Below are 13,006 nucleotides of genomic sequence, written 5' to 3' on the forward strand. Positions count from 1 at the left end.
TAAACAAAAACATTTTATTCTAGCTTCATGCATTCTTTTTTTAAACACTTGAATGTGGATAAGTTTCATAAATAAAAAATATAATATATATATAATAAAATAAATAAAAGCGTCTGCTAAATGTCTAAATGTAAATGTAATAACTACTAACACCCTATTTTATTTTTATTTATTTATTTTACTATTTATCTGTCACTATTTGTTTTGTTTGTATATGCTTTGGCATTACTGCATGCAAAACAATAGCCCCTTTGACACAGTAATACCAGTAGATGGTAAATAACATTAAGAATGTACCAACGTCTTTTCATTGCAGCTTTGCAGTCGCTTTTGAGAATCTGCTGGAATGGGACGTAAAATAGCTCACATGCACGCGCACATCCCCAGTTAACACGATCCCCAGTTGATCCATAACACCGGTAATCTTCATTCTGCGTTCCCACAGAGCACATTCCCGGTAATTTACTGGTAATGTTACAACTTCTCATACCAGTAAATTGCCGGAACGAATTTACCGGTATTTTTGAAAAGGTCCTGTTCACACATGAGCTCTTTACGGCAATTTACCAGTAATTTTCCAGTAAAGTCTGTATGTGTGAAAGGGGCTATTTACTCCGCGCTTTGTAATACGGTTTGAAGTCGTGTAATATGATGTCTCTGGGCCAAAAGCACTGCATTAATAATGTAGGACGTAAAATAGCTCACATGCACGCGCACATCCCCAGTTGATCCACAACACCGGTAATCTTCATTCTGCGTTCCCACAGAGCACATTCCCGGTAATTTACTGGTAAATGTTACAACTTCTCATACCAGTAAATTGCCGGAACAAATTTACCGGTATTTTTGAAAAGGTCCTGTTCACACATGAGCTCTTTACGGCAATTTACCAGTAATTTTCCAGTAAAGTCTGTATGTGTGAAAGGGGCTATTTACTCCGCGCTTTGTAATACGGTTTGAAGTCGTGTAATATGATGTCTCTGGGCCAAAAGCACTGCATTAATAATGTAATGCATGACATTCTTGTCTACTCCTGCTCCGGCGTCGAAACAATGGCGTTCGGACTGTTATAGCTCACTCAGGGCGGGTCTAAGGTAAGACGGCCATGATGACCCCTTTAACAATAGTTTTTATCTATTGTTAACTGTGATGTTTGAACATCTGAATTTCTTTCAGCAACCAGATTTTCTCGTTATGTCTTGCTGGCAGTGTTTATGATGGGTAAGATTTATTGCTAGTGCTTGATTGCATGTGATAATTATCACAAATGAATAAACAAGCAATTTCTCTCTCTCTCCTCTTTCACTTCAGTTTATCATTCTTTCTATCTCACCCATTGTGTCATTCTGTAAAGGTCATTAGTGTGAGAGTGGGTGGGTAGCAACAGGTTGTGTGTTTTTCCCCTAATCCATGAGGTTATAGGAGTGTGGTGTTTGGGTGTTTTTGGATGCATGTGTTCTTCTTCCAATTCAGCCTCTGAAGGGAGACATGAATCAGCGCCAGCAGATGTTCATAAAAAAATGACTCTGTAAAAAAATAAAATAAAGATGAAAAAGAGTTGGAAGGAAGAAAAAAGGGAATAATATTTAAAAACACAAGGGAAAGAGAAAAATATGCACAGCCTCACAAAACATGAACGTCACTCTTTGTTAAACCTAAACGGGCGGCTTAAACTCACTGTTTGTGCTTGTGCTTATAATGCATTGTGCAGTCTCATGAATAATTGTAACCACAGTTGATACATTCTAACTCTTATCAATTCATTGTTACCTGCACATTTTGAATTCAGTTATAATTATCTACAACAAGATATAATGTATTACAACGCACATTATGAAAAGGCCTAATTATAATGCATTATACTCTTTAATAACCCTTTATAATGCATACATAAAGGCTTTAAGTAAAGTGTTAGCAAAAAATCTATACATACACTCAATAAGATTCCAAAAGAATCTTATTGCAGAGATGCCATAGAAAAACAATTCTGGGTTCCCCAAAGAACTTTTCAATGAACAGCTCTCCAAATAATTTTTTGAACTGTATCTTAAATGTCCGTTATTGTGTATATTAAAATCTTGTTTATGTAATTGTATGAAAGAAATATCACAGGAGAAAGTATCTTTACTGAACTGAATATCAGTATGGCTGTGATTCGGCTGTGGCCTTGAGGTGCAGGTAATCAGCTGTCATTATATTCTTAATTATATATTTTTCTGAATGGTGACTCAAACGTTTGTCTGTCTTACTTGATGACAACAAGTTAACCTACCCTTATGACCCCATTAACTGGGGTAATTGTGTTGAACTAGAGTTCTTGTTACCTGAATGCTGTTTAGAGTTCTCTGTTGTTAATATGTGACACCAATTAAAGCGTGCAAGGCCAGTGTATCCCATCCACAAATGACAGTGTTGACAGTACTTGACACTCTCACAGCATTAGTTGAGGGTGTTTCACAAGAGTGAAAATCACGTTAATGCAGAGCTCAAACACAAAGCACACAGCTGAAACATTCATGCTATCAAGATTAATGTAATAATGTTTTGATATTCATAATGTTCAATGGTCATTTTCATCATTGAGCATATCTTTGAAACAACATGAATCAAAATGGTCTCTGTTTATTTTCTTAATATATATTCCTGCCCCCTGGTCTTATTGTGAACAATTCATTGGTGCATTATATTGCAAAGAAAACAATATCTGTCTTCTTAATATTTCATCAAAACATAATAACTTGCTTTGTTTCTCAAATGACTTTCCGTTTTCAGCTGACAGTACCAAGGAGGTCTATAATACTTGGAGAAAGCTATCCGTTGCCATTCCCATTCATCTCAATGGCAGTTCTTTGGCTGTCTGCCGTCTTTTCTCATGGGCACTCAGTTCTGGAGACTTTTTTTAGCCAATCACATGAGCCATAAATTTCACGTGACTAACTCTGCGCCACAAAAAAAAAAAAGTCCTGACATGCTACTCTGGGTTGTGTTTCCCAAAAGCAATGTTAGCCAAATATGATTGCAAGTTCCACTGTTTCTAACACAGTTCAACATTCAAACCATGGTTTTACTGAACATTCACGAACAGAATCACAAACTGGTGTTCATGTAACTACAGCTCTACCTTACATCTTCATTCCATTTAAAGTGTTAGTCCACCCAAAAATGAAAATTAGCCCATGATTTACTCACCCTCGAGGCATCCTAGGTGTATATGACTTTCTTCTTTCAGATGAATCCAATTGGAGTTATATTAAAAATGGTCCTGGCTCTTCTAAGCGTTATCATTGCAATGGGTGGGTGCTTCTGTTCACCAGTCCAAAACACGTTAAATAAAGCGTGCACATCCACAATAAAACGTGCCTCAGACGGCTCCGGGGCGTGAATAAAGGCTTCCTGTGGCGAATCCATGCGTTTTTCAAAAAAAAATATCCATATTTCAAATGTAAATAACACTTTTCTCTCACTTCCGGTATCTCTCGTGCATGGAAGCCGTTCTGGCGAATGACGTAGGACGTATGCGTCACGCGCACGCCTCTGGATATGCTAGTCTCGTGAGTTTGTTTAAAGGAGCAAAGGAAGCAAAGTTTCCTTACTTTAGCAAAGGAAAACCAGTCTCCTCTTGGCTTATATCGAAATCATCTGACATTTTTCTTTACAAATCCTCAGTTTGTACTTCTAATTCACGACCGGTGTTTTGTTTTGTTCTCTCTCCGCGTCATCTGCCGGAACGAATTCCGCGTACCACAGTTAGATGAAGTGAGAGAGAAGTGTTTACTACATTTGAAATATAGATATTTTTCTTACAAAAATGCATGGATTTGCTACAGGCGGCCTTTATTCACCCCCCGGAGCCGTGTGAGGCATGGATGCGCACACTTTATTTGACGTGTTTTGGACTGTTGAACAAAAACACCCACCCACTGCAATGATAACACAAAGAACCAGGACAATTTTCAACTCTGATTGAATTCGTCTGAAAGAAGAAAGTTATATACACCTAGGATGCCTCGAGGGTGAGTAATGCACAGGCTAATTTTCATTTTTGGGTGAACTAACCCTTTAAATATTTATACGCAATATCATATCTATATAATTAAGCGTGTCAACAATCACAGGAACTCCGGAGTATGACATAAGAGGGAATCTATAATGAATCAAACATAAAATAAAGCAAAAAATAGTCAAGTAGTCCTCAGATTCATTACAGCAGCATTTTGGAGAAATGACATTGTGGAGGAAGCTGGTGACTGAATGAACCGCATATATAGCCTACTGGAGTATGCCAATTACATACCGCATGTGAACATGATTAAGAATCAAAATGAACAACTTTCTGTTGTTTTGTGTAAATTAATGCTGCATTCCCTTCTCATCCCTATGCCCTTAACCCTTCGGATGAAGGATGTAGGTAGGGGACCAAAGAACTGTTCCTTGGGACACACTTCTGCAGAATCTTGCCGAGCCAATTAATGGTGGCGCCATTATCGCACAATTGAACCTGTGCAAAGAATTATGTGAATGAAGTGTCCATCAGTCTATATTTCATTCCAAATGGCCCTTTGAAGTGGGCATTTTTTAGCACTTCGGTTTGGAACAAGTCTTCAATATGACAGCCACGTTTGCCCTTCGGTGTTGAACTTATCCTGTTTGGAAAGCAGAAAAATTCTCCAATGATGCATCATACTATGACAGATAAGTAGTGAGTTATGCCATTGTACAGGAAAAAAAAACACTGATTGGTTGATGGCCCCACAAAAATGCACATAGTCCATGTTATCCGTTTCTGTGTGTGCGTGTGTGTGTGCACTGTTATCAGCAGTGTTGGGAGTAACGCATTACAAAAGTAATAATATTACAGTAGTATATTACTTTTTGCTGTAACGCAGTAATATAACGCATTACTAATCAAATTTGGGTAATATTATTTATCGTTACAATCTCAGTAACGCAAGTTACAACAACATATTTTAACTCAAAATTAAGTGGTGAATTTACCAACACCGCAAAACAGCACCAGAGAAAAAAATCCCGCGGGTAAAATAGTTTGTCTATTTCCTGATGCTGGAATTAAATGGTTGAGATGACTGCAGAGACGGATTCTGTATTACATTTTGGAAGTAACTTGCCCAACACTGGTTATCAGTGTGTCTACAATTCAGTGTTGTAATGTAATAAGACATAAATAAGCATGAGGAAGTCACAGCTCAACGGGGGAGTGGAGGAGAGAAAATAAAGGCAGTGTAATTAAAGCAGCGGTACCCTCACACATATTAACCAGGGAATATGTGACTGATTTACACACACCCACCATTTCCAACCCATGTGTCTGTGTATCACTTACCATTCCATTGCCCCCTCCAAAAATAATTAAGCATCTTCAGAAAGGAATTGGGTTACCTGCACATTACACTGAGAGATGTAAGGCTAGCTCTCACTGGGGACCTGGAGGAATAAACACTGGGTGAGAGATGAAAATTATGGGAAGAGAGAGAGGTAGAGATGAGAAAGACGGCTCATCTCTGATGCTCGGTCCCACCTGTGCACACCATCCAGTTACCATGGTAAAATGCTTTCTAGTTATGGACCTTGGTCAGGGACACAATATCAAATTTGACGTGAACAACAACAAGGCTCTTAGAGGTAGAAGTACACTGAATTCACAGGGTTGTTTTCTCTTAAAAGACTTCTACAATAAAAATGTGAGTTTTTGATAGGGTTTATTTTGTGACAAATGACTGTTCATTATGGTACCAAATAAATAAGTGCACATAAAATATTGATTTGAGTTCATATTATTTTGTAAATTCACCTGCATATGACCTTAAAGTTTCTGCTAAGAAAACAAAATAGTATGTGACAATGTACAGTACAAATCAGCCTAGCAACAAGGTGAACACTGCAACAATATTACAGTGATAATAATTTAGCCCTCTGATTTTTTTAGGGGCCTGAAAATGCAAATTTTGAAAACTGGTTTCAAAGTGCAAGTTTTTATAGTACATTGTTATCCTGTAAACTTACCCTGATATACAAGATGGTGCTAGTTAAGTTTGTTTGAAACGATAAAGTGAGTCCGCGATTTGATATGAGAAACACGGAAGTAGCACTAATGTTGTGAGAAGTCTGGTCCTCCCTCGAAATTAGGTTCCCATCAACTATCAGTTAATTCTAATTAGTACATAAATGACAGTAAAGGCAGTGTAGATGATTTGGTTAAAAAAAAATGTTGTTATGCTAGTTAAAAGTCTCTTCAAATCCTGACAGCAATCAAAAACTATGTTAAGTGGTCTAAATGTACTTATATTGTCTGTGGAAGGCGTAGGACCATAAAATATTCGTCCAATCATATCTCTCGGGCCGAGGGCTACAATAGGCTGCCCTAACAGCTTGTCAACATATGTATTTGCATACTTCTGCGCACCCTGTTCGCACACACATGATACATCCTCAGTGCGATTCATTACACTATTGCAGACCAAGCGAGAATGGAAGACATTATTATTGTAATATTATGCGCTTTGTACTGTAATGTTTTCTCACCGGCAAATGAGACATGAGGTAATCTGACAGCGTTGACGCCGTCTCTCATCGTGTCACTAGTTACCCTCTGGTCTGCCTGAGCGTATTCATGTGTTTTGGAGGAGGCGTGGCTTTGGAGAGTGATTTGCAGGGAGGGTGGGATCTTATGCTTGCAGAGCTAGCTTGCTATTGCTAGCCTCTCTGAAATCGCCTACCCTACCTTTAATTTAACATATGTATACAACTGATTACTATTTAGCATTCTCATGGATGACTGCAAATATTAGAAAATACATGCTGAATACCATGGTTGAACAATCAGAATCATGTTAGCCTATGTGCAATCTTAAAATGAGGCGGGCGGTTCCATGTAAAATAAAACCACTTTTATTAGGCTACTGTGAGAGAGGACACCATTTAAAAAATATACTATTCATTTATTTATGTGTAAAACTTTTTTAATGAGGAAAAATTACACAGTGAATCTTAAACAAGAGCAAAGTATGAACAATCAGAGAGCGGAATGAGCAATTATCTCCAAATAATTGGAATATGTTTCCTGGAGGGTTAGCTGATTTAAAATTCTAGTATGGTTTGTCAGCTTTGGTCACATGATAAACATAATGTCTTCTTCTCCACCTGTTATTAAAAGTCTGCATGCCAAGACAAAGGGATCAAATCTACCATGAAGAGAACATCCTCCTTGAGAAAATTCATACAAAATATGTCTTGCTGGAACTAAACCTTCACAAGAAGAACTTTACAGTTGTTTGTAATGAATCAAGCTGATACAAAGGGGACGAACTCAATGTCAGGTGTTTGTTTTATCTTTTCTGCCCCTTTGTGAGTGATTTTATAGCAATATTACTATATATTACTCTTAAAGTAAAAGAGAGAGAGGATGAGAGACAAATAAAGAAAGGGACTACAAAATAAGTGCAAGTTCCATGGTAAATACAATAGATTATGAACACACTAACAGAGTATAGAAGGGCATTTTGAGAGGATTTGCCTTTAAGCGTGTGATAACTGCTGCCTTGTTTTTCCCCATTTAGCCACTCTGTACTAAAAGAAGGCCTGTCGAAGGACGTGCTTTTTTTTTTTAAAACAGCAAATCAGACAACATGTGGCGGAAGGGGGAAGAAAAATAAATAAAAGAGTGAAAGAAAAAAACTAATTTGATTGCTTGGCTGCACTTTAAAACACAATGGCAGATAATATGAATAATTAATTGTAACAGGTTCTTTTGACGAGGCGCTTGCAGTTTAATTACCAAATGTGTTGTTTGCACAAGCACGCCGTAGATTAGGGCATTTCAAAGAGAAGAGCTGAAGAGGGCGAGAGAAGGAGAGAGAGAACGGACTGAAATAGTTGAAAAGAGGGCTGAAAATCCTTTGAAAACTAAACTCAATTGGTTCCACTGTCGGGGTTCTAATGACGTTGAAACGAATCTGTTGCGGCTCTTGTTGACGCATCTTTATCAACCCTGCTCCAAATGTCAACATGAGTCCAAATGTCAAAGATGGCAAGTTCGGTTGAGGGAAAAGCTTCTATTCTTTGTGCCTGTTGGACCGACAGCAGTGTGTGCGTGTGTGCAGCGCTACTATAATGTGCAAATATGCCTTGTGGTCCACAGAGAGCTGGATGTTCACAGAAAATCTGCATAATAATTAGTTAGGGAATAGACAGCAGCCCCTTATCAGTTCTAAGTAAGAGGAACTCAGAAAACAACACACACACATACAGGGACAGCAATACATGCAAACACAATAACACACACACACACATAAAAAAACATACAGAGCCAGAAAATATTTTTTTGAAGTATTTTGTGCCTTTCACCCACACAATGTATATTAAGTGGAGAATGTGGGCATATCAACAGACATTGAGATGTTTCTTCATATGCATGCTTCCACTCTCACTTGACTCCTCTTCTCCGTCCTCCTACCAGATACATGACATGGGTCATAATTCTTTTGGGTCATAGTTTTTTTTTTAACCTAGATTTTTAAAGTATGAAAAAAAATGTTTAGGGTTTGTTTACACTTGGCAGGTTTGGTTTGATTAAAACTAATTGCTCTGTTAGTGCGTTTCATTTAAATAAGCATCAACGCTGCCATCTGAATCTTGTGTTCGCGCCAAACAAGCATAAGTGGGTCTCGGTCCACTTCCAAACAAACTCTTGTGTGGTTCAACTGATATATGAACACAACACGAACCAAAGACACCTAAACAAACCAGAAACAGGACTTGACGTCACAAGAAGCAACCCTAAAAAGGACAGAATGCTCATGCATCTTATGTCGCCCGTTACAGTTCAGTACAGGTGTTGAAACGGCCGTCTCCTTGAAACAGATCTTTATTTGTGTGAAACGGAGGAATTCTGAGCTCTGTTTTGACTCATTTACACATTTCATAAGCTTTTCGTGAGTTATATGCTGGTAAAATGCCACAATGTGTACACATATACAATGCTTGGGCATTTAGCCCAGCACAAAGCATTCTTTTGAATGTTTGGTAAGTTTGCAAAATACACATCATAAAAGCTGTCCAATCAGTTTGGACCACATTTTTATGCCTTTGGTTTTATACCTGTAGATTTGGTTCTAAAAATGACTGTGAATAGGGGCTTTTGCACTACGTAGTTTTAGGAACTATAGCCAGCATGGTGGTTCCTAGAGAACCAATTTCCCCCTTGGGCCGTTTTCCATGTTGCATTCACACCGGCAGCAGGAACTCTGAAGCGGCCCAAAGCGACGTCGTATTCGGCATTTAACAACCGGTGAATGGAGGACGCCGTGATCAGAGCTGTTTTTGTGTGTCGTGGGTTTCGTGATAACGGAGATGGAATGTAAACGTACAATTTACACGATTAAAAGAGCATTAAAATCTAACTAAATCTCCTGTGACAGCTTGCAGTGTTTCATATCATGGAGGCTGAGAAGAGAACACAACGCTGCAGACAACAGGTAGCTAAATGCTGTTATCACTGTTTTCCATCTTTGTAAATATTTTTGGATGGCTTTTTAAAAATGCTGTGTAGCCGGTGTTTTGTATGCGTTTGGCCAATCACTGTACATTACGTCACTGGTAGTTCCTATAGAACTGTTTCAGACCCTACTCTGAAGTAGGAGCTAATTTAGTTCCTCCAAATGGAGTTCATAGAACTAAATACGTTCCTAGTTCCTGCGGTGCGAACACACCAAAAAGCGGGTACTTCCGCCAGTAATTCTAGGAACTATGAAAATGTTCCTCCGGTGCGAACCCCCCTAATGTGAAGCGAACCAGGACTAAGAGTAAGTTTTTCTTTTTTTCTTTTTTTTTTTTGCCTGGACCAAAATAATTAAGAGAATTGAACTAGACATGTGAACACACCCTAAGAACTGTTTACTAAAAAGTTCTTTGGGGAACCAAAAATGGTTCTTCCATGCATCGCTGTGAAACCCTCCTTCTGGAACCTATATTAACTGAGCTAGACTTTTCTTAGAGTGCACTTTACTTTTATTTACTTGTATTTAAGAATAACAGGGTCTATCCTCCTTCCTGTGATTGGGTGGGTCAAGTCTTTGACTTGTAAATGTGAGTGGTCAAGTGTCTGTGTGTGTTGATTTGATGGCACAAAAGATATCCAAAGTTCAGAATGACCCATTTTTGCCACTCAGTTATTCTGAAAGTTACAGTATTTTTTTCACAGTACAGTGAACTAGTTCAACAGATCAAGGAAAAGTAGACTCCTTGTAATATGGCCCCTTTAATTTGTTTCTCTCTTCATCTATTGTTAACATTTACGATTGTGGTTAGCTGAACAGTCCATGGCCATCCCTGAAGTCCTGATGAAATTGCAATTACACAAACAGGGGCATACACACACATAATCACAGCAGATTATGTTGCTTGAGCCTGCGTCTCCTCTGGGAGCAGCCAGAAGCCCTCAGTGCACAAATCAAACTGCTGAACAAATGAACAGGAAAAACAGAGAATGAGAAAGAGTATCATTCAGGGTGGAACAACAAAAACTATTGGTTATGTTCAAATGCATCACCAGGCCATATGGTGCCAAAGTTCTGTGATAGAACTGCATCTTTGTGTTCTTTTAAAAAGAATAGAGCTCTCAGCAATGTGAGACAGAAACAAAATGTGTGTGTGTGTGTGTGTGTGTGTGTGTGCGTGTGCGTGCGTGTGTGTGTGTGTGCGTGCTAGAGCTGACCAGTTAAATGCTCTTCTGCGGGGGCAAATTAGAAAGATATTTACTCTTGTCTGGTTCTAATATTACCTCACTGTTTTAATCTACTGCCTTAAAAGGCATCCTCTTAATATTCTCTACACAAGACAGCTCTGACCCACACCGAGATGAATACAAACAAATGAATATAAATATACACACACAGTTTCCTTCCAATTAGAGGCAACCATTGGAAGAGTCTTATGATCTTCATTTGTTGTTTGTGTAGCTCGTTCCATTTTACCCCATGGAGAGAAAATGCAAGTGCCATGTGTGCACAGCGTCCCTTTCTAATGACAAGCTTAAATGAGCTTGAAATGTTCTCACATATACTTTGCTGAGGAGAAAGATCTTCATTATGAACTGGTAGGAAAGGAAAGACAAAAAACACAAATGAGAGCTCTTTATTATTGTAATGGTTTCTCCAAGGCTGCAATGAGAATAAAAGGAGAGTAAATGGAGAAACATCTGAGACCAAGTTAAAATGGTACATTTAAATGAAGCATAACGCTATTAAATGGCTGAAATATATTTTAAATATAGAAAAATATTATTTTAAAATAATATTGAAAATATATAACATTACATAAAAATTTAAAATTTATAACAAAAATTTAAAAAACAGTGTTATTATTACAGTGTTATTTTAGTGTTGTTTATATATTATTTATTAATATTTAAAATTTTATTTGAATTTTTATTTTCAGATTTAAATTTTAGTTTAAGCTTTAGTAATTCTGTTAGGAGTTTAAATTTTTATTTTAGTTTTAGTGATTGTAGTACTGTATTGTAGTACAAAGGTAATATTTGTAATAAGTATTAGTTTTTCATTTAATATTTATGTTATTTTATTTCAGCTTTATTTTAATTACTAAAAACTATTTTTTATAGTTTTAGTTAACAATAACAGCACTGCTGTAAATATGATTGAATTTTTTTTACGATGTTACAACAGTTCAGTCAGTTCCTGCAATACTTACCAGATGAATGCCCTGTTTGCTATTTCAGAGTTTCCAGACTGTGTCGACTCTCAGAAGTGTCAATTATTAATATCTTAATTAGCCCATGAAACATGAAAAGTGCGTTTGAGGTATTTGATCTGAAAGCTGCCTGGAAGGATGTAGCCTGTTTCCAGAGTCTCACTCGTGGAATTCTAATCGCGAAATTGTGGAAGGATGGAATACTGATTTCCAGGGCAGAGCAGAACAAGACAGGAGATCTGTTCATCTCTTCAGCAGAACACTCCACAGTTTACAGTTACACACTCGCATAAACACATGTAATGGTATTGTTTGTCCTTTTCAGAGACTGAGAGTCCCTGGTCACTATGCCATTTTAAGGCAAACTATATTTCTTCAAAAATATCTACTTTTGTGTTGCACTGAAAAAATAAAAAAGCATACAGAACGGCATGACGGTGAAAAAAAAAAAGACTGAATTTTTATTTTTGGATGGAGCTAGCCCCCCCAACCCCATTTCATACACACACACAAATGCGAACGTTCTGGTCTGTGCAAACCCATAGGTTCTACCCATTAGTAGAGATGGGTAAACTACAACACAAACAGCTCAACATTGGACTCATTAAAGATGCCATCAAATGTTTAATTACACCTCATTAGAGCCAAATCAATGTGCATGAGGTGCTACCAGCACTTGTGTGCGGGTGATTGAGAGATAGAAATGTTATCAATATGCAAACTAACGCAACGCTGCCATTTCATCTCTCTTTCTAGCAACAGCTCACTCTGTCTATCTATAGTGTCCTTGGCCTTTTCACAAGACACTCAACATTTCACACATAGCTGTGTCCCAATACTTCATCAGCGAAAAAGAAAAGCCCACAGCCTGTTGCAGAACAATATCTATTCATCCATTACATTTATATCTGGCCAAAAAAATCTATGTTGTGATGAAAATGGGGAGGGTATGGTTTGAGATGAGAAAGGACTGTATCAAAAAGCTGAGCGAAGAGAGAGAGAGAGAGAGCGAGAGAGAGAGAGAGAGGTTAGCAATGTATGGCCTGGATTTGGTGGTCTTAGGTCGGAACCGTTTCTGCCTTCAAACACAAATGGGGTTTGAATCCCTCTCATTCCATCTGTAGAGGAGGTCCACTGAGTGCACGAACACACACACGCACACACACACACACACAGTGTAGAGCAGGTCGTGGTGACCTCCAAGCTCAAATACAAACCCTAAATCTTTTGAAGCTCACACTGATTTCAGCACAGAGAGAGGGCAAGCAGTACATTTCACCAA

The sequence above is a fragment of the Sinocyclocheilus rhinocerous genome, unplaced genomic scaffold (genome assembly GCF_001515625.1).
Source record: "Sinocyclocheilus rhinocerous isolate Xijiao unplaced genomic scaffold, SAMN03320098_v1.1 scaffold1063, whole genome shotgun sequence".
NCBI lineage: Eukaryota > Metazoa > Chordata > Actinopteri > Cypriniformes > Cyprinidae > Sinocyclocheilus > Sinocyclocheilus rhinocerous.